This window comes from Bubalus bubalis, chromosome 10, assembly GCF_019923935.1.
Source record: "Bubalus bubalis isolate 160015118507 breed Murrah chromosome 10, NDDB_SH_1, whole genome shotgun sequence".
Taxonomy (NCBI): domain Eukaryota; kingdom Metazoa; phylum Chordata; class Mammalia; order Artiodactyla; family Bovidae; genus Bubalus; species Bubalus bubalis.
This window is the reverse complement of record NC_059166.1, coordinates 78238418-78257760: the sequence shown is the minus strand read 5'-3', so window position 1 is coordinate 78257760 and position 19343 is coordinate 78238418. Positions and strand designations below refer to the sequence as shown.

The window sequence follows — 19343 nt, the reverse complement described above, 5'->3', positions numbered from 1 at the left end:
CCCCTCTTACATGAGAAGTCAGCCTGAACAGCATGGGCCCTTGTACATCCCAGGAGAAAAAGAACAGGAGTTAAAACTCAGTTCCCCCTCTGCTTGCCCAAAAAGAAGGGAGAGAGTTGGGCCACCCCATTGTGTGGGGGGCAAAATATTTATCCTCCAGGGTAACTATTGTGTATCTGTCTTCCTCTGGGCCTGCAGCCTCTTTAGTCTGCTGGTTGTCGTTGTTGTCATTTAACCTGGCCAGTCGTAAGGCTCTGCTGATAGCAGGAGCTTCCTGGAGGCTGTGGAGTTTTCAGAACCGCGAACAGATACCTGCGCATGAGATACTGATATCTGTGTTACAGTAAGGCCCAATGTAGTTCCATTTATTCCTTTACGCTTTAAAAATTGCATGCCAAAGCACTGTGCTCACTTCAAAAAGAAAAACCCACCCTCCTATCTTGGGCTCATCTCAATAGGCCCCTTTAATGCTTTTAGCTACTTTGAAGAACCATCTGTCATTAGTCTCAGCACCCAATCAAATCATAGCCACTTTCTTTTATTCTTTCTCCCATTAAAGTGTTTTAGATCCATCACCCCTTCCTTTGCATATTTACACTATTTTAATTTCCACTGTTTTTCTGAATGAGTTTTACAATGGTTCCTGTGATCATATTCATTACTCACCTTTCCTTTCTCTGCAGAGGTCAGCACTGACTGGAGATGATGGTCGTCAGCCTTTATTCTGGCCCTCAAGCCTTCGACCATTCAATGGAGCCTCGGCTCCTTAGTCACACATGGGACTTAAGGCCTAGTTTGATCCTCACTCTCATGGTCTCAGAGTCAAAGCTGTTGCAAGATCTGGTTCATAAAATATTGGCTAAGCAATGTGCCATTATGCAGCGTCATCCTATTATTTAAGACAACTTGGCTTTTCTAGCTATTCTGCTGTCATTACTTTCAGATTAGCTGTCTCCCTGAGAAAGGCCTTTCCAGGCTGGTCAAGAAACAAAGCAGTGTATCAGGAGAAGGAAGGTGAAAATGCAAATGTTAATTTCACTCCTCAAATGGTCATTGAGCTCACTGCCATGTTAGAGACAGGATGATCCATTCACTTCATAAACTCACTTGTTCCCCGACTTCCCCATGACAACTCATGAAAAAATGCTGGGCAACGTTTTCAGCACACAACACAAAACGCCCAAAACCATCATTATGGGGGGATTCTCTTGCCTGATTGATCAGAACAGGCAGATTCCCATGATCCTTGCACATGAGGTAGAATCTTGAAGATAAGAATGACTAGCATCCCTCCATTGACTGACTTAAGGCAAGATCTGTTACTCTTTGGGTCACTTGGCCCATGTTGAATGATCTTGGGGGATAAGTTGAGTCTTTTCACATGGGTTTTCAAACTAGGAATGTTTTGATGGTAAACCAGGGCAGGGAGTATAATGGGAAGAGCTCTGTCACAGAAATTGGAGGGACTTCAATTGTTGAAAGGCGAAATGCCCTGTTTCGTCTCTGGTTTAAATTTAAGTTTACTGCCAAAGGTCACATGATGCAACAAGTCGTGCGGGCAGTCTTCACGGCGCCCAAGGGACAGAACTTGTTCTCTATGAAGTGATGTCCAGGCAGGATGCCCTTTAGAAGGCTGTGGTTTCCACAGCAAGAGGCTGAATTGTGTTGCTGTCTCTAATTCCAGTTTATAAAAGCATGCAAAAAGATTATCCAAATCCTACAGAGTTTAGTAACTATATTAAAGACAGATTTGCTTTGAACATCGGTGGCCAAAATGATCGAGAAGATGAGAGAAGACAGAAGTGGAATACAATCAGAATTTCTATATACAAATAATATATCTTTAAAATTAAACCACTGTCATGAGATCTCTCTGTACTCTCCAGATTTTGGTCTGCTTTTGTACTCAGCAGATAACCTTTGATCATGTCTGCAAAGAGACCAAAACATGAATAATTTGACAATGACAAAACCAAAAACCAGATACTCTCATTACTATAAGATCCAGTCTTCTTTTGTCATTGTTGGATATTTTAACTGAATTCCCAAGTCACTCTTTAATGGTCAGAACAAGTAAACAATCTTTGGTTGTTTGGCAATATCTGTTATAGTTCCTTCAACTGGATATATCCTTCAAATCAGCATTTTCACCTTTAAAAGTTTGTCCTTAAAGTATACTTGCTCATTAGTGAAATGATTTATGTTCAAGATTTCTCACAAGTTAGAACTTAAATATATCCTGACACATCTATTCCAGGGAATAGTACACAGCTGTTTTATAAAAAATCAAGCAAAGTTCAGGGAGACTTCCTTGATGGTCCAGTGGTTAAAACTCTGTGCTTCCAATGTAAGAAATGCAGGTTTGGTCCCTGGTGGGAGAACTAAGATCTCACGTGTCCTGTGACATGGCCAAAAAAAAAATTTTTTTAAAGGCAAAGTTCAGTATATATTGATGTGGAAAAATCTTCAAGATACATTGTTAAATGACAAAATAAGAAGTCAAGGGAAAGAACAATGAGGATAGTTTTATTTTGCTGCTGCTGCAGCTGCTAAGTCGCTTCAGTCGTGTCCGACTCTGTGCGACCCCATAGATGGCAGCCCACCAGGCTCTGCTGTCCCTGGGATTCTCCAGGCAAGAACACTGGAGTGGGTTTCCATTTCCTTCTCCAATGCATGAAAGTGAAAACTGAAAGTGAAGTCGCTCAGTCGTGTCTGACTCTTCACGACCCCATGGACTGAAGCCTACCAGGCTCCTCCGTCCATGGGATTTTCCAGGCAAGAGTACTGGAGTGGGGTGCCATTGCCTTCTCCTTTATTTTGCTAAACATGTCTAAAATAAAAGAGGCAGTAGGAAACAAGAAAAGAAAAGAAAAAGGAAAAGAGACAGGAGGGAAAAGGAGGGGGAGAAAGAAGGAGGAAAGAATGAAGGGACAAAGAAGACCACTGATGTATATATGCTTCAAATATCTCTAGAAGCCTCATCTTCTAGGATATTAACTGGAAGCTAGGCATGTACTTTTGTACCTTTTCAATGTTTTGAAAGGTTTCGTAGTTTTTACATTTTTAAACCAAGTGAATATATTACTTGTCCTATATAACATGAGAGAAATGAAAGTCACTCAGTCATGTCTGACTCTTTGTGACCCCCATGGACTGTAACCTGCCAGGCTCCTCTGTCCATGGGATTATCCAGGCAAGAACACTTGACAAGAATACTTGCCAAGGACTGGGCAGCCGTTTCCTCAGGGGATCTTCCCAACCCAGGGATCGAACCCTGGTCTCCTGCATTGCAGGCAGATTCATTACTATCTGAACCGCCAGAGATTTGATTGCCCTTTTTTTTTTTTTTTTTTTTTTGCTTCCTTTGGAGGAGCTGAGAATGAGCAGTGGTATTTGGTCCCAGGCAGTGTAAAGCATAAATATAGGAATGGCCATTTTTTTATTTCATCTTGATGATTACACTGCCATTTTTGTTGGGATTTGAACATGTCATGCTTCAAAAGCAGAAGCTTTAAATATCCTTCTCTTGCAACTCTGGTTGGGTGGTCAGGAGTGAGGGCAAAACAGTCAGCAAATATTAATAAGCTGAAGTCTTATTCAGTTTACAAGGAAAGTAGAAAGCAAGTGGGTGGGTTATAGATTCTCGCAGGAGGTAATAACATGAAACTGCTGAAGAGTAGGCAGTTTGAAAATAAAGCACAATATCTGAATCTATAAGCAGTGAGTGTGAATGAAATCCACTTCTCCCGGGCTACTCTTCATACAGAAATGTCATACAATTCTATGCTGTTTTTGTAAGTATTCATGTTTCCTGGCCTATGAGCCCAGGGAAGCCATGATCTCTGTTCTAGTTGCTTGTGGACATCCATGCCCAGCTCAGCTTCTGATGAACCCCTGGCAGGGGGTTAACAAATGATTGTTGCCTGCATAACTCTCAGCCCCAAAACAATATTGTTATTGTCAATAAAGAAATTTGATGCTTTCTAACATAAGAAAACCAGAGTGTGTCTGTAGTATTTCCCCCTCCTAAATGCCTTTTACCAAGGCATGCTCCCATTTCTTAGAAATAGAAATATTGTCTGAAACTTGCACTTTCTAACAAGTTTATTATAGAGTACAAATATACAGATAAAACCCTTCAAATGGTTTTAACAAGAACCCATTAAAAAAAAGGAGTTCTTTGCTTTAAATTTCAAGAATATTAAATGTAAACATGTTGGCATTTATTTGTTAGTTGTATCACTTGACAAAATAATTGAGACACTTGATGAAGTGATTAACTTCCCTGGTGGCTCAGACGGTAAAGCATCTGTCTACAATATGGGAGACCCAGGTTTGATCCCTGGGTTGGGAAGATCCCCTGGAAAAGGAAATGGCAATCCACTCCAGGACTATTGCCTGGAAAAATCCCATGGACAGAGGAGCCTGGTAGGCTACAGTCCATGGGGTTGCAAAGAGTTGGACACTACTGAGCGACTTCTTTCACTCAATGAAGTGATTTAACAGTAATATAAAGATAAGAAGAGCCACCCAAAATAATGCCAGGGGTCCCACTCTTCCCACTATGTAGTGATTACATTCTCAATATTTTTCTATTCTAAATTTAACTCAAAACTACAGAAAATTCTTTATGATCAAATTAAATGTATAGTTAAAAGAAGGAAGAAATGTAAAAACACACAAAACAAGCCCCACTCTCCTCTGCTTTTAGCTGTTGGGTGCAATCTCAAACACAAATTAGCATTTGGAGTTTGATTGAAGAACTGAATGTCTTTTCCCTGACTAGTAAACCTTTGCTAGTCTAAAAGTTGAGTCCTTCCAACTGAAGGTTTGAATTAGAATTAAAATAATATAGTCAGGAGTGATGGTGTGACCACAGGATTTTTTCTTAAAAAAAAAAGTTATAATTGGTCTTTCCTAATCCTGGATTTTAGAGTTGGTTATTTTCATATAAGTCAGAAAAGGCTACCCACTCCAGTATTCTGGCCCGGAGAATTCCATGGACTGTGTAGTCCATGGGGTCGCAAAGAGTCAGACACGACTGAGCGATTTTCACTTCACTTCACTTCACAGAATGCAATACATGTCCAATAAATATTAGCTATTGTTATTGTTCATATTATCCTCACTTAAGTAGTGACTTACCCTTAGGATGGAGTCCAGCTAAACTGGAAGCAATCTGATACACTGACAAGGGGCAGAAGGAGAGGAGATTGAAATGTAGACCACATAGAAGGGGGACTGATGTCATCTCTAGATTCTAAGCTCATTTGAAGCCATACATGTATCCATTCATACATGGTTCAGGAATAGACACAAAGTTTAACTGTAAAATAATTCTTATGTCAAGATTCTACCAAGGTTGTTGCCATAGCCGTTGCTGTAAACCTGTTGGTTTTTCTCTTTTTTCTCACTTGTCCTTTCCTAAAGCTTCCTATTTAAATGTCTTTGATGGTGATGGACAATAAAATTTTAAATGTTATTGTGACTTTCACATAGGCTCCAAATTATTAGAAACAAAACTAATGAATAAGAGATTTGAATTAATTTAGGTACAAGCATCTTAAAAATAGCCAAATAATTACAATAAGGAAAAATAAATAAATAAATCCAACCCCTCCCTTACCCTTAGTTTTGTACTTGATTAAAATAAAACAAATCTCCCAATTAATAGAGTGACTTTTCTCAAAAAGCTCAAACTTTTTACTAGAAAAAAAGAAAAAAGCAACTCCTTAGACTCAAAATGTTAAGCGTGAGACTTCCCTAGCAGGCCAGTGGTTAAGACTCTGCATTTCCACTGCAGGGGACATGGGTTTGATCTCTGGTCAGGGAACTAAGATCCTATATGCTGCATGATATGGCCATAAACAAAAAAAAACATTTTTAAAATGTCAAGTATGTATTGTCATTGTTGTTTTAGTCGTTCAGTCATGTCTGACTCTTTTATGATCTCATAGATTGTACCCATCAGGCTCCTCTGTCCATGGACTTCTCCATGCAAGACTACTGGAGTAGGTTGTCATTTCCTTCTCCAAGGGATCTTCCCGAGCCAGGGATCAAAGCTGGAAGGCGGATTCTTTACCACTGGCCACCTGGTAGGCAGAGTAAGTGTGTATATACCAATATAAGTTTTAAAAGTGAAATTTATTGTATTTATCTCATTTCAATCAAACATTTAATGTCACATATTACCTTTCTTTTTTTATATTACAATATTAAGAAAATTTATCTATGAAATCCTAATTTCCTGGGGATAACAGCATTTGGATTCAAGTTGTCTCTTGATTATGTTACTCAGCCTTTCTGAAGTTTGCTCCTAAATTGCTCTCTATATCAACTTTAAAATTCAAAAGGGTTTAAAGTGAGAAAATATTATTTATCCATATAAATGGCTCAGAGCTAGGTCTATCTAAGTTTTTACTTAATGATTTTATCCAAATAAGGTCTCAGACTTTAAAACTTCATTTGGAAAGACAAGTGATGTATATTCCTGCTCAGAGAGTGTTTCTCCATTTATTCAGTGATTGCAAAGGTATCACATGTGTATTAATATAAGGCTTTAAGAACCCTAGCTCAGGGAGAAAAGTTATCCCTCCCACTCCCAGGGTTACTTGCCAACTTTACTCTCATTTGATTTCAAGGTGAAACGTTTTCCAGTAGTCTCAAAGTTCTTTCACTGGTATTTTTTGAAAGGGCCTGCTTTTGCCCAGGAATTGCTGTCATTGTGGGGTTACAGTCCATGCTCAGCATTTCTCTTCTTAAAGCCGTTGAGCAGTTTCAGGGGTAAATTGTTTTCTATTTGGCTCAGTGCCATTGGCTTGGAGAACCCTCAAGGACCACTGCCCCAGCAGAGCCGCACGCAGAGCACTCTGCTTCGGCATCTTTAAACTGGCTCTCTGAGCTGCAGAACATGTCAGCTCTGGTCATCCACTCTCGCATGTTACAGGCACCTGCGGCATCTGACAGGGACCTTTCTGCAAGTACATGTGGGGGTCGGCCTTGTAAAGTCTTTATCACTTGCAGATTATTGCAGAGTGGCTACGAGCTGTGGTGTGATCCTGTCACACGGAGAGACTGGTCACATTTCCAGAACACCAGGGAAGGGACACCTGCAGACTTAATATTCATGGGCTTTTCAAAAACTTCTGTGTTACTCCAGGAAAACAAGACTCAACTAAATCTAATCATTGATCTAAGAAATAATCTGAGAGGAATGTATCAGGTGACATTTTGGTCTAGGATTTTGGGAAAATCAAGCACAAATATTTTTAAAATTGACTATTATTTCCCCTTTTTTTCCTAGAAATGTATAGAGTTACAAAAAGAATCTCCTCTCAGGTCTTCTAGAAACTTCTTGCGTATTATTTAAATCCACTTTAAAAATTATTTTAAATATTTAAATTGTATTTGGTTCTATTATTGTCTTTTCCTCTCATCTCCACTGCCATTAGCTAGCTACTGTTCTGTTTTTTTTAATGCATAAAATGTCAAACCTGCCAACATAATACCAAATCAAACCAAACAATAATCCATGATGGATGGTTTTCCTTATAGCATTTCTTCTATCATTTCTCCATTCTCTAATTTACATGACTTCTCTTTTGTATTAGCTGTCTTCTCTGTTCTCTTAATAATATTGTTCTAATTTCATCATTTATTCTGTTCTAAGAATGGTGCTCTATTAATTGTACTAGTACCCTTTCATTACATTTTCATGTAATGGATACCCTCACCCATTCGACTCAAGACGTTTCTGTACTTCTCAGATTTTGCTCTTCCAAACTCTTAACATCATCCTGCTATACTCAGGAGCTCTGTGCTTTATTCTATTTGTAACCGTTAGGCATTCCTTCTTGCTGGAAAATGGAGCAAACCAACAACCAACACTTTTTTTTTCCTTTCTTAGCTCTTAAATAGTTATTTACAACTCTACATACATTCTTCCTGTATTTGCATCTTCTTAAGATTCTTCAAAATGTATTTGCATTGTTCTCTTTTGAATTCAAGCTTATTTGCAGAAGCTTCCTTCAAAGTAGCTGCAAGAGTTATTTTCCATCTTTAGGATGAAAATGCCATCTATTTATTACCCACTGATGTTATTTTGCTATCTTGTCCCTTTCCCACTTCTTTCTCTTTGAGAAGAGCCAGCTCTCCCATCATGACTTTGAATGGGAAAAGTTGAAGCATCTCTTTCTCTGTCTCTTTCCCTCTTGTTCAAATGGTAGAACAACAAAAACTAAAAGTCACTGTAAGGGGAAGCTCTGAAATCATTATTCTCAGTCTTTCATTTCTCTTGGATGAAAAACCACTAGGATCCTTTAAAATCTATTTACCTGATCATTCTAGAAGGCAGTAAGTTTCTTAAGATGCTGCACACATAGTCACATGAAGCTAAAGATACATTTATATGTATAACTATAAACATAGATAAACATTAGATAATTTAAATAGAAACATAAAGGAAGAAAATGTAAAATACAATCTAAAGAAGACTTGCCATGTGGTTAGCAGACAGAATATTTCTTTCATGAGGCTGTTTTTAAAAGCATGAATGCATGTAGACCACATGTCTTTTCTTTATCACATGAGATTTAATATCTTTTAAAATGTCTCCATATTCTGACACAGATTTTGGATGACAATTAGGGCAACTTAACACTATATAAGGGAGGGTTTTGCCCAAATACTAAAAGACCCCGAGAAAAATGTACCTTTGCAAATGTTTTGTATAAGCCTTTGACACACTGTCTCACAGGTTTCACAACTTTGTGATGAAGTAGAGATAGTCATTATTAACCTCCCAACATTTCAGATAATACAAGAAGCTCAAACCTTGTCCAGTGGCACAAAATAGGTGACAGCTGTCACTGCAATGTGGTCTCCACAGACGAAAGCACAGCTCTCGCCACTTTGGGGCTAGTGTAGGATGCTGGCCTTACATCCATGCTGGCCTTAGTTTAAATTCAGGTTTTAAATAAGGAGTCTCAGATGTAAAACCCTTTCTTGGCTACTAAAGCAGTTCTCTATGCTTTTTTTTTTTTTAAGGGCTTCCCTGGTGGCTCAGAGGTTAAAGCATTTGCCTGGAATGCAGGAGACCCAGGTTCGATCCCTGGGTCGGGAAGATCCCCTGGAGAAGGAAATGGCAACCCATTCCAGCACTCTTGCTTGGAGAATCCCATGGAGGGAGAAGCCTGGTAGGCTACAGTCCATGGGGTCGCAAAGAGTCAGACAGGACTAAGCGACTTTGCTTTCACTTTCATGCTTTAGAAGGATCCTTAACCTTTCTCTCTTTCATTTTCTCCCCTCATAAAATCAACAGGTGCTTCTCAATGGCCTTTCTGCTCCCTTTGACTCTCACAGCCTCAGATATAACACCACCAACTGGTTGGTCTCTTAATACCAATAACTTTCACCACTAGCCTCAATTATATTTTTGTCTTAGTTATTCATCCCTAACTCATATTATAGATTCTTTTTTGCCTTATCCCATTTGGCCTCTTAGCTTTAGTTTTGGCCTGGGGAATAGGTTAAGCTTTGTATCCACAAATATTGACTATCTGCTGCCTCCGATGTGCTCAGTACCCAGGCTGCTGATCTGCAATGAGGAATCTTTCTTCCTCCCAAGCCCAGCGACCACCATCCAGGTATACATCGCATCAGCTCTTCCTTCCTCTCTTCTTTCCTCCAGGTTCTGGGCTGAGGAAGCCTGCCTTTCATCTCACCATCTTTCCCTTTCTAAAGCCTTTAAACTCACCCTCAAGAAGAATCCTCCTCCCCAGAGAAACGGCATGACTGCTTTTCATTATCTTGTTCCCTCTCTGCCAAACTTTCATCCTCATTTCCACTTCAAGATGTCCTCAGTGTTCAATCTGTAATTCACAGTTTCTCACAGTCTCATCTTGCGGCATGAAGCCAATGGGTGTCAGGAGAAAGCATCTTGCAAACACAAGCGAAGGAGGAGAGTAGATGTCACAGCGACGCTGATCTGTCTTTATTATCTGGTAGCCTTGGCCGCCTAGCACAGTGTAAAGTAGGAATGAGAATTCCCCATGCAAACTGCACCTAAGGGAGACACCCTTCTGAGAACCTGAGTTCAAGTCTCAGCTCTGACAATCTCTTCCTGAATGACCTTGCAGCAAATAACCTTCTTGTAACATAGGAGTTCTTTAACAGTGTACATTTTAAATAAGTCCTTTTGAGAGTGGGGCTCAAATGAGCTCATTTGTATGGATGGATTCAGTGGGGGTTTTGTGAGCTGAGCTAAAGACATTTCTGAGAGCAGCAGCGGAGGCTGTGTATCTGGGAGACAAGAGTAGGAGCAAGAGATGAGAGAGAGATTCAGAAAAGGAGATGAAAGGGGGCACAACGATCAATTCTACATATTCTGCAGTTTTGCACAGGACCCCTCAGCAGCCCACAACTACTGATACTGCTGTCTTGGACCCCACAGCAGAAATCAAGAAATCGGAACTCCTCGAAAGCCTGCAGGCTTCATATTTTCCCAGTTCTAGCAGGCACATGGATGGGGGCTTGCGATCACATCATTTTAGTTGCTGCTCATAACAGAAGAGAATTTTCTCCTTCAGCCCCACCCATATCTCCACTCAATTCCATCCCCTCGCTAGTGAAAATAAAAGGAAAAGGGGGGAGTCAAGTACCCATAAGTTCAGTCTCCCCAAATTACGAGGTTATACACGGGGAGTCCCTGTTGAGAAGAAATGGTGGCACCACGTTTCTTTGCGTCTTTCCCTCTGGTATCTACAAGTGATCATGTGGGGGGAACTTGAACGTGGTCGTCCTTTTATGCGCTTCTTCAGTCTCTGGTTCTCTGTCCTGATTCTGCCCTTCCTCTCCCGATGTGGTGTGTTCTTTAGTGACTGTTCACCTCACACCAAGATATTCGTTTCCTTCATGTCCACAGGAATTTGATACCTTCATTCTCTCTACCCCAAAAAAGGCTTTGGCAAAGCAGCTCTTCTGGTTTCCTCTGATACACATTTCCTTCAGTTGTACTTTCCTGATCAAAATGGTCAAGAGGCTCATTCATCTGATTTATGACATTGCAGTCCTCCTTTTGCGTCTTCTGGCAACTATTTGATTTCTGACTACTCTGGACATAGGACAATTTTATCTGTGACTTGCTTGTACTGCAAAATCAAGCCCAGAGTTCATTTTCTTTTCCAGATATTTGTTGTCAAGATCATCATCTACTACCATTGTCTTAAAATTCAGCTCCTGTGTACTCAGGAGTTTTTTTCTGGACATGGAAATGTCTCTCAGAATTACACCACGTGCCAGTTTAACCAAATTTCTTTAAAATGTGGGGCCATGTTTTTATTTTATAGAGCCATTGAATTTATTTCTTCCTTTTTAACGTTAACTAGGTCCTTTTTTTTTTTCTGTCCATCTCCTTTTCTTTCTGGAATTTTAGAGAAATCCCAACAATAGCTATTCAGCACCTATTGTATGCCAGGGTTAGGGTTAGAAGAACTAGAGACACAAGGCATAGTCCTGCCTTCTAGAAAATCATAATCTAGTTGTGGGTCATGAACAAATACTGAATTAGAAATCCAAATCTCTGGGAGCCATCCTGTTCTGTCCCTAACTCAGTTTTGTGGCCTTGGTAAATGTTGGCTTATTCTGTGTAACCTAATCACCATCCATCCAAGTAACAAAGGATGTGTGATGTTGACCTGTGTTCAAGAGAATCCAAGTGTACCCGGGGAGGCTTAAACAAAATAAAAGTGAAAATAAGGTTAGAGGGATTTGTTTAAAAGCATAAATAATCTGAAGACTATCACTAAATGAATTGTTCTGATTAATTATATGTGTCATTTATTCTCTTGATCAGATCCTGGAGGACTGGCTATAGCTTATAAATAAATATATGTATTTGTGAAATAATCATGCTAGAATACATACGAATGTGTGTACAGTATGTGTGCTTATACATTTGAAAGTAATGACCAGAATTTTGGTCCTTAAAATTAATCACTAAGAACACTATAGCCTTGGGCCAGGTGGTGGGAGTCACCGATATATTGCTGCCTCCTTTCTGGCTTATGCTCTGGAAGAGCGGCTGAGCATGGATGAAAAGGGGAAATTGAGCGACAGGCCTGCCTCAGGTTAGAGAGCAGGTTGGGCCTGGAGCCAGGAATAGCCCACAGCAGGATTCCTGAGTGATAATCGGTCGGCGTGACCGGGGCAGGCTTTCCCGATAGCGGAGGGAAGGCTTATCAATCCTCAAGCTCTCCATTCCATCCTCTCTTCCGAAAGGGGTGCTGTGAGCAGTGGGGTGAGGCAGGCAGGAGACCCAGGCCCTGGAGGGCTGAAGGCATGGCCTCACTAAAGGCAGGGCAGAAAGTAGCCTCCGCTGATCTTTTTTTTTTTTTTTTTTTCTTTTCCTGTGGCTCCTTCTTCACCGGGTACATCCTGGTCAAGAACCTTCCAAGGCCCCTATTGCTGGCTCTTTGCCCGAGAGCAGTGGGAGGCGCACAAGCCAGCCTGGTGGGAAGACTAGCCAGACGTGCGCCTCCCTTTCAGCCCTCGCCGCTCTATCCTTCACCGGGTGACAGATGCATTGTTCCGCGGGCGAGGCCGGCAGCTGGACCAGGCGCCCCCCGCCCCTCCTCCGCCTGCGGCCCGCGCGCCGCCGCGCATCCCAGCCGGCCCACCCTGCGCGGCCAGGAGGCCCGGCGTGGTTGGACGGCCATCCCCTAACTTTTAACAACACCTGCTACCAGCGTGCCTGTTGGTGGCCTGAATGAAGCTGGCTGTCGGTGCAGGGGGCTGGGGGGAAGCTTTTATATTTATTGCCCCGAGGGGGGAAGTCCGGGAGCTGTCCCCTGGGACCGGAAAACAGCAGGCACGTCGGCGGGAGCGAAAAAGAGATCAAGCGCCCACGCGGGGGGACACTTCACCGGCCGCGGGGCTGGCCCTCTTCCTCCAGCCTGGCAGAGACGGCTGCATTGTCTTTGGAAGTTTCCAGTGACCTCGTTTGTCCTGACTGCAAGGAAGCAGTTAGCCCCCACAGAAGTGGAATCTGCAGTTTCCTCCAGGCAGGACCTTTTCACGGCATGACTCAGCCTCATTTCTCCCGGGCGGGACAGGAACGGCCCTGAGTGAAGGAAATTTAATTAACTTTAAAAGGGGGGTGGAGGGGTGGAGGATGCTTAATTTGTATTAGGCAAATGCATTTCCAAAGGCCTGCTGAAATTTCCTCTTCCAGGCCTTTAAAATAGGACACACACCAAAAACCGAACTTGGTCTTTTTCTCTCCTGTCGCTCGTTTCTCGGCTCAGCTTACAATTCCCATCTCATCCGGGTTTGCAAATCTGAAATCCTCTTGATGGCTCTCTACCCTGCCAGACACATCCTGTGAGTGAGTTAAGTCGCTCAGTTGTGTCCAACTTTTTGCGACCCCATGGATTGTAGCCTGCCAGGCTCCTCAGTCCATGGGATTTTCCATGGAAGAATACTGGAGTGTGTTGCCGTTTCCTGCTCCAGGAAATCTTCCCTACCCAGGGATCGAACCTGGGTCTCCCGCGTTGCAGGCAGAGGCTTTGTCGTCTGAGCCACCACGGAAACGATGGCTAGCATATCCTACCAGCTATGAAATCTTTTCCCTTCTGCCTTTGCACCATCTCTCACAGGGGGGCTTTTGCTCGATGTTTTCAGAGACATGGTCGTGCATGTCTTCCCCTCTCAGATGGTAACCAGGGTCTGCAGTCTCTCACTCTCCAGCTCTCCAGCCCATACGCTGCTACCATATTGTCATATACTCATCATCCCGGTGACATTAGAGGACTGCCTATTCTCCATAGTAAAATGTGCAACTCCTTGATGGGACGTTCAAGACCTTTATTTACCAACATTATTTGCCTTCTTTCTATTAAAACTCTTTGCTTTGGTCAAAATAATTCATCAAAAATTCCCTAAAAAAAAAATTTTTTTTTTCCTGCCTCTGTCCTGTGTGCCCTATCCAAGACACCTCTCACCTCTCTACTGAAACTTTGCCCATTTGGGACTTCCCTGGTGGTCCAGTGGTTATGACTTCACCTTCCAATGCAAGGGGCATGAGTTAAGAAGCTAAGATCCCACATGCCTTGGAGCCCAAAAACAAAAACACAAAACAGTTACAACATTATGACAAATTCAATAAAGACTAAAAATGGCACATTAAAAAAAAAAAAAAACTTTAAAAAACTTCATCCATCCTTCAAAGTCTAGGCCAAGTTTTCCTTTTAAGTGTGAACCTTTTCCCAGTTTCTCAGAGGGGGGAGAAATATGTTTCCTTCCTCAAGAAATCTAACACTGTTTGTATTAGTCTTGGGCAATTTATTACACATTTCTAGCAATTTGTCCACATATCTTGTCTCTTTCTATCTCCTCTGACACACCCTAGGAAAAATGGGCAAAATGATTAGTTGCCTGCTTAATTGACACAGCCTTGATAATATCCATTAAGTGCCCATGAAGTATCCAGTAGTGTTTTTACACTACTCATTTATGAATGACCTACTTAGAGTAAAATAAAGGACATTTTAAAGCCTCAGAAGAACAGTCACATCTGTTTCCCAAGCTCCTTCCAGTGCTGACCCTGGCATGTATCCTGCCACACCTACTTCTGACCAAGGGCATGCATTTGTGTAGTCTGTAGCCATGGAAGTACTGAGGTCAGCTAACATTGGAATATTGGGCTTAGTAGCTCTGTGTAGAAGCCAAATGAACTAACCAAGGGCAAGTAACAAGGATTTATAATATGGTCTATAAGGAAACACATCTACTTAAATCCCAAAGCAGACCCAGCTATTGTATTTTATCTAATACAAGCGAAGTAAAAATACACATACCTCCATATGAACTGGTCAAGCAACACTTTCAAAGTGTGAAGTTCTCAAAATGCTCTTTTTGGCTTAATGTCCTTACGTGAAATCTGATATAAGATAAAATTTAGATGTCCTTCTTCAAAATGCATTATAACCAGAAGATGCTACAAACCCAAGTGGCCCTAAAAAGGGTCCAGAAACCACAGTGTGTGTGAATTAGCAGGGGAAGTTGCGGGGGGGGAGTTGGGGATCGGGAGTCCCCCATACCATTACCATCAGGCAGTATTTGAACATCAGCTGGGTGTCCTATAATTGAACGCCTTTCTGACATCATCTATCGCAAAGTAGAATCAGATTCCACAAAGTTAAAGTTTTACATTTCAGACATGGCTTAAATCTTGGCATATCTATCGAACAAGAAGGTAGGTATTTCAAACCAGTTCTTATTTCAAGGAGAATTAGAGTATAAGATGATTTTTTTCATTACTATTGAGCCATAAAAAGAATACTTCTTTTTAGGATATTTGTCTTTTAAAACTCTGTGCTGTGTGCCAAGTTGCTTCAGTCATGTCCAATTCTTTGGGACCCTGTTGGCCATAGCCCACTGGGCTTCTCTGTCCATGGGATTCTCCGGGCAAGAATATTGGAGTGGGTTGTCATTCCGTTCCCCAGCAGATCTTCCCAACCCAGAGACTGAACCTGTAACTCTTAGGTCTTTTGTGTTGGCAGGTGGGTTCTTTACCACTGACACCACCTGGGAAACCTGTTATTTTAGCCACTATTTTCTCCTGACTTTATTTGGTCTCCTTATCTCAGAATGGCTCCTGTCAAGCTAGCAGAACATAGATAATACCCTGACAACCAGGAAAATTCAGTTTCCTAAATCCAGCTTTTGCAAGAAAGGGTGCAGTATCATTTCACACCTGCCAGGATGGCTAAAATGCAAAAGACCAATAATACAATCATTGGTCAGCATGAGGAGAAACTAACTCTCATCCAGCGCTGATAGAAATAGATATTTGTGCAGATATTTTGGAAAACAATTTGGCAGTTTCTAAAATGTTGAACACAAATTTACTGTGTGACCTAGTGATTCCACTTCTAGATATTGACTCAAGAAAAATGAAAACATAAAAACATACTTCCACATAAATACTTGTACCCAAGTGTGCATAATAGCACTATTCATATTAGTAAATAAGTAAAATTAATCAAATATCAACTAAGTGATGAATGGATAAACAAAAATGTGGTATGTCTATACAATGGAATACTATTTAGTAATTAAGAAACCAAGTATTCACATAAGCCATAACATAAAATTTCAAAAGAGTAGCTTAAGTGAAAGAAGTCAGACACAAAGAACCATAAAAAATGTATGCATGATTCCATTTACATGAAATGTTGAACAAAGGAAATTCTATGAGACAGAAAGTAGATTAATGGTTGCCTGGAGCTGGGAATGAGGAGTGGTTGATAAAAGAAAGAGTGTTGGGGGAGGGGGTGATAAAAATGTTCTAAAATTGGATCATAGTGATGGTTGCATGATTCTGTAAATTATGCTTAAAACAGGTGAATTATGGTATGCAAATTACAAGTCATAAAGTTGAAAGAAAGAAAAGAAAAAGGAGGGAAAGAAGGAATGGGAAAGATGGAGATGCTGTAGTGAAATAACTCTCTAAGCTGGAGCGTTCTGCCCTGAAAGCATCACACACCATGGACCCGACAGTCTCAACACACAACGTCCCACTGGACTCCCCTATTTCTGGAAGAAGGAGCAAATTATGCAGAGTGCTAAGGAAGTTTACAGGCTGCAGAGGGTGGAAAAAAACAATCCTTTTATCTATTTTTGTAAAAGTAGCAGAAGCTATAAACATCTTCTCTTTCCTGAGTTGATAATTTTATCCCTCGTGACCTGTCTGTAGCCCCAGAGAAGGAAGTCATTTAATTCAAGCCCTGAGGATGGAGAGGTACTTGGAGCTCTCTCACCCCCTCGTGTCAGCACTCAGCCCCCCTCTGTGGCCACATCTTCTCTCACCTGCTTCTGGCATTCATCTTGCCAATCAACAGCAAGGGGACAGAAGAATTAGCTGTTGGTTGGTGACCCCACACAATGGGCTGACCCGGGGGCGGGGGAGGGGGCCGGGGAGCAGTTTACTTGTTTGACACCATTTCCTCTGAACTGACAGGCAGCCCTTCCTTCTGAAGTCCCTCCTGGGCCCCCAGTATACTCTGACACGAGTGTACACAGCTGGCCAGAAGCCAGACCTGACCTGCATCCTTATTACGGGTTGTCATTAGAAACAAACCAAGGATTGTGTGGACGCTTCTCTTCCTGGCAGAGTGAATCTCACCAAGTGAACCTCGCCCAGTCCTGCCAAGATGCTACTTCTGCTCCTGCTGGGAGAAAGAGAAAGGGGAGGCACCAAACACACAGAAAGTCAGGACAGGGATCCATTCTCAGAGCAGACAAATCTGGCGAAGAAGTAACATGTGAAAACTCTGGATGTCCTTGGAGTTAAAAGCACGCACACTTGTTCAGGTCTCTGCAGGGATGGGCTTGCTGCTCGTAACCACATCCTGTGCATGCTGAAAACCTCCAGTGGAATGTCATACAGCTTGTGCGCCAACAATGTCACCTTCCAGCCAGAGCCGTGTTTTCTATTTTGAAGAACAATTTCCAAGAGGATGTTTTTCTTTTTCACAGCAAGTCCAATATCAGGCTGAGTGTGTTTGTAGTGGGGAAAGGCGGGGAGGGGGGAGTCTACTTCTAAACAAAAGGTTGTTTACCATCTTATCTTTTGAACTAAATATAGAGATTTCCCTCAAAACGTGTACACCGATGACCTACGAATGTGGTGAGTTCAGGACAAGTAAGTGGGGACCTAAGCCGTTGTCCACGCCCAGGGGAGGACTGCTCCCAGGTGACTGTGAGAAGCCTGCAAATGCCAGGACAACCTCAGGCCAGCACAGGACATCCTAGGAGGACGTATGTTCAAGTTACTCGGTAGCACACAGAACATGGGTGTAACCTGGGCCCAGACAGTCACGTCAGGCTTCCCAAAGGAAGGGGCGTGCGATAAGTCCCATTGCATCAAGACTAATCAGGTACCTTCAGTTTTTAGAAGAAGCACCCTAGATTTGCTCTACATACTCTTTCAGCTACTGCCAAGTTTTCCAGTCTGCAGAGAAAGTTTTCTAGAGTGTTCCATTCATTGTAGCTCCTTTCCTCGCTCATTCACTTTTCCACTTCCATCTATCTGCCTTTTGTCCTACGCCAATCTCCTGAATCCACTCTGGGAAAGTCATCAGTCACCTCTTTGGTGTCAAAACCTGTGGATGCTGTTTCAGCCTCATCTAACTCAGCTTTTCAACAGCATTGGACACCGTTGAGCGCTATCTTCTTCTTGAAACACTCACTATACATGTACAGTTGCATCTGCCTGGATGAAAAAGGCCATCTTTCCTTGTCAAAGGTGACATCTGTCAAACACAACAAGCTGAGCACCGAAGGGGTTGTGTCTGCCTTCAAAGGCCTCAGTTTTATCCTTACAAAGGATATGCACACAGGTGAATTATATTCCTGCCATGTATCCAGTTACAGTTACCAAAGATGACAGCTGCCTAATTCACCAGCAAGCCTAACTGATTCCACCTCTCGTCTACAGCCATCGCCCTAGTTCATGCACCCATTGTCCAGTATGCAGACCACCTTATCCTCCATCAGCTTCTCCACGTTTTTCATATTTGTCTTCTCTGATCCATTCTTTACAAAGTAGCCAAATTTATTGTTTAAAAACAATATCAGATGTCTTAAACATCTCCCTTTTGCTGAACTGTTGAAATCATATCCCATTTTCCTTAGAATTAAATGCAATTACTTCAGCCTAATTGCAGCCCACTCCAGTATTCTTGCCTGGAAAATCCTACGGACAGAGGAGCCTGGCAGGCTACAGTCCCTGGGGTCACAAGAATAGAACATGACCAAGCGACTAAACCACCGCCACCACCTCAGCCTACAGAGAGTTCTGTGATCTGGGCCGGCCTCACCTCTCCAGGCTCTTTCTTTTATGCTCCTTACCTGTCCCCTTGCCAGTTTTCTGTCTTTACCTTATGTGACCTCGGCCCAACATATCATCACTGGAGATTACATCTTCCTATCCAAAAGTTTTCTTTCGTGGCTTCCCTAAAGCTTTCTCCCTTGCCTGAGTACAGAGCTTAGCCTGTTGTTCTCATAGAAAGTGTGCCTACTTCTGTTACATAGTCACCTGTGAACATGAACAGGAATATCTTCTCCATTAGACTGTGGTATCCTAGAGGGCAGGAACTGTGTCAGTTTGGTCCTGAGTCTTCAGTGCCTAGGTCAGTGTCTTAATCAATAAATATTGGCTTACTGAATTTTGAATGAATGAGAAAATTTTCTTCATGACAGTTTAACTGTGGCAGAAACTGTTCATTGCCTCTAATATCTATTTTTCCTCTTTCATTTGTACCAGAACCCTGAATGTGTTCAGC

General features: G+C 42.0%; 1 non-coding gene across 1 annotated transcript; it reads left to right on the top strand.

Moving 5' to 3' along the window:
• The first annotated feature begins 9049 nt into the window (after positions 1-9049).
• On the top strand, positions 9050-9121 carry TRNAS-GGA. Its single transcript has one exon. It is a non-coding gene; the product is annotated as a tRNA-Ser (tRNA).
• Positions 9122-19343: the final 10222 nt, after the last annotated feature.